This window comes from Galleria mellonella, unplaced genomic scaffold (assembly GCF_026898425.1).
Source record: "Galleria mellonella isolate WM207_F2 unplaced genomic scaffold, CSIRO_AGI_GalMel_v1 utg63, whole genome shotgun sequence".
Lineage (NCBI taxonomy): Eukaryota > Metazoa > Arthropoda > Insecta > Lepidoptera > Pyralidae > Galleria > Galleria mellonella.
The window spans coordinates 879,555-883,579 of record NW_026442130.1 but is presented as its reverse complement, the minus strand read 5'-3'; positions in this window follow the sequence as shown (position 1 = coordinate 883,579).

Below are 4,025 nucleotides of genomic sequence, written 5' to 3'. Positions count from 1 at the left end.
GCACTATGTTTATAGATATGTTTTGAGCTATCTATTGAAATGACTCACTCTGAAATTGGGTCGGGCGGCTTCGTCTTTGTGTAACTGCAGTTAAACAGTGATGAGTCATAATCAGTTATATAACTTACTTACACAAGGCTTTATTACTAATCAATTAATTACGTCCATTTTGACGGTTTGCCTCTTTGTGGTGATGAATTAAGAATACAATTTTCAATTATTAATTTATTGGAATAAAGCAATTAAGCACATTTTAGATATTTTATACTCATAGAACTATCAGATATAATAATAATAATAATAACTTTATTGCATAACCATGATTGTAACAAACTCAGCACTGGAAATTACAGTAAAAATAGGTACGAATTCATTTGTACATTTGGATCAGTTTAAACATCTGTGTCTGAACTAGTTTATAGGTATATATATATATATATATATATATATATATATATTTAAATTTATTTATTTTTTTATTTATAAAAGACACCAACAATATGCTCACAACAAGCAGACAATGTTATAAGTAAAAGTGAAAAACTACTGTTCAAAAATGCTTAAATCTAAGTTTACTTGAACAAAAGCACATATGTATATATATATATATATCTTTTCTATTCTATTTGCTTTCTGTTTGAATCCTGTAAAAATACTCGAAAATGGCACGATTAGGGGCAAATGATTTATGTAAACCAAAAAACCTCTTAATAGGAGGCATGTTCAGCAATAGACAGTTGAGGACTGTTTATTTATTTATTTATTTTTTGGAAAACATATAACCTGATTTAATTAATACATAGTCCAATTACATTTCTGTTGAGCCATAAATAGATTTCGCATTTAAATAATTATACAATCGGTTATGTAAAAACATAATTATTATTATTACAAAGTTATAATTTTCTTTTAGATACGTAATCTCTGTTAAAATTGACAAATTTAGTTTTTTTTTATACAACTTAGAATGGCAAACAAGCTGATGGCCCACCTGATGGAAAGTGGTAACCGTCGCCTATAGACATGAGCAGTACCGTGGACATAACAGAGTAGACTGTTTCGCCCATGATACCCCCCATGCGTTGCCATTCCTGAGGACTCAGGTGTTATTCCTCTGTACCCTGTAAATTCACGCTATATCCCACCCTTCAAAACGAAACACAGCCATGCAAACACAACTGCTTCACGGTTGAAACGCGAACGGGGCAAAGGTACCCAAATATTAGTATGTCTGATGGGTAGAAATACGAGTATAATCGATGCCATACATTTTACTATATTTATATCCAAGCCATCATATCCAACGCTACTTTTATTTTTCAAATTTTTAATAATATTTAAAATACCAAGTGATACAACTGTTCGTATAAATAGAAAAAATAGTGTGCTGTTATATGTATTAAAATTTCAGATGATTTCTCTGTGTCGTTAAACGATCGTTTGCAGGTGATGATTTTTCTTTGTCAGTGTAATAATCATTAGATGCATCCGCCATTTTTTTGGGTCAGTTCCAATGACCCCTTGTTTTCGTTCTAATTTTATTTATAGTTCCTTTTGGTGCACTGTATCTTGAACCGTTTATTATATTCCGTGTCACCTTTGATTTTTATTGGTTGAATTAATAAAATAATGGTTATGCGTTCTTTGCGTTAATCTATCAACATTCTTTAGTCCATTCGTGTAAATTTTCAGTCTGCTTGTTGCTATGTTGATTTATTAATTCTATTATTTCCATAACTTCTCTTGTTCTCTTTTACTGAAATTTTTCATACTTTTTATAATCCATCTAGGCTTTTTCATTCTATCAAATGTTTTTTGTTTTTTAATTAAAAAAAAGACAAGTCATACAGCATCGAAAATTTTGATAATGCCTGGAAATATTTTGATATGTACAATACATTTTTTCTTTCTAATGATCACTTTATATACTCGATAATTTACAACAGAAAAAGAATAAAAAAAAAAACTATCCAAACTGCAATTTTTTTTTATACAACTCAGAATGGCAAACAAGCTGACGGCCCACCTGATGGAAAGTGGTAACCGTCGCCTATAGACATGAGCAGTACCATGGATATGACAGAGTATACTGTTTCGCCCATGATACTCCCCATGCGTTGCCATTCCTGAGGACACAGGTGTTATTCCTCTGTACCCAGTAAATTCACGCCCTTCAAACCGAAACACAGCCATGCAAACACAACTGCTTCACTGTTGAAACACGAATGGGACAGAGGTACCCAAGCAATCGACTTTTGTACAAAGTCTCCCTCTGGTGACATTTTTTTTTTTTTTACAACACAGGGGGCAAACGAGCATGCGGCTCACCTGATGGTAAGTGACTACCGCCGCCCATGATCACCCACAACACCAGCGGCATTGCAGGTGTGCTGCCGGCCTTTTAAAAAGGAATATACTCTTTTCTTGAAGGTTATGTTGTCGTATCGGTTCGGAAATACTGCTGCTGGAAGTTGATTCCAAAGAATGGTTGTGCGTGGAAGAAAGTGCCTTGAAAAACGCACGGTGGAAGACCGCCACTCGTCCAGATGATTAGGATGAAACTTTAGTTTGTGGCGGGTTGTACGGTGGTGAAAATCAGCAGCAGGTATCAATCCGAACAATTCCTCAGAACACTCCCCATGATAAATTCGGTAGAAGATGCACAGAGATGCAACATCTCTGCGCAGCCTCAGTGGATCAAGTCGGACAGTAAGGCGTTGACTATCGATAATTCGAGCCGCCCGACTTTGAATGCGGTCTAACGGAAGGAGTTGGTACTGTGGCGCTCCTGCCCACAGGTGAGAACAGTATTCCATATGCGGCCTGACTTCGGCTTTATATAATTTCAGGCGGTGTTCTGGCATGAAATATCGTCTCACCCTATTGAGCACTCCTAACTTCTTGGAAGCTATCTTAGCCTTCTCCTCCAGATGACCGCAAAACTGGACGTCGCAAGATATATCAACGCCCAGAATTCCTAGACTCGACTTTTTATCAAGGGAAGTGCCCTGAAAGTGAGGAGATACGACAAACGGCGTCTTTTTTGCGGTAAACGCGCAGACTTGTGTCTTTTTGGGGTTAAATTGGACAAGATTTTGTTCACCCCAGATCGAAACTTGATGGAGTGAAGTTTCGATTTCAGACACAAGTCTATTCCGGCACTCATCGGTATGTGCCCGCGAGATCCTTGCATGACCGGTATATAATGTATCTCCTGTACTGTCGTCTGCATAGCAATGAATATTACTTATCTGTAACATATCATTGATATGCAGAAGAAACAGAGTCGGAGATAGTACACAGCCTTGCGGGACACCAGCATTCAAAGGTTTTAAATCAGAGCATGCTCCGTCGACTACGACCTTAATGCTACGTTCCTTGAGAAAACTGGCGACCCAAATGCACAGTCTCGCAGGCAACCCAAATGAAGGTAGCTTTGAAAGCAGCGCTCTATGCCACACCCGATCAAAGGCCTTCGCGATATCCAGACTAACTGCTAAGGCCTCTCCCTTACTCTCGATAGCCACTGCCCATCGGTGTGTTAAGTAAGCTAAAAGATCACCGGCCGAACGTCCCTGTCGAAAGCCGTACTGGCGATCACAGATCAGCTGGTGTTCTTCTAGGTACCGGAGCAGTTGACGGTTAATGATGGATTCCATAACCTTCGAGAATAAGGAAGTGATAGCTATGGGCCTATAGTTAGCTGGATCTGAGCGATCTCCCTTTTTAGGGATCGGATGCACCAGAGCAGTCTTCCAAAACTTTGGGACTATGCCCGATGAGTAGCTAAGCCGAAAAAGACGCGTAAGAACCGGAGCCAACTCTGGAGCGCACGTCCTAAGCACAATTGGAGGAATACCATCGGGCCCACTCGACTTATGGATTTCGAGGGAGAAAAGTGCTCTACGCACTGAGCTATGCGTGAATTTAATGTCAGGCATAGAGCTCCTACAACACGTGATGGTCGGTGGTGATTTCTCCCCGTCATCCAATGTCGAGTTTAACGCAAAGATGGATCCAAGAAG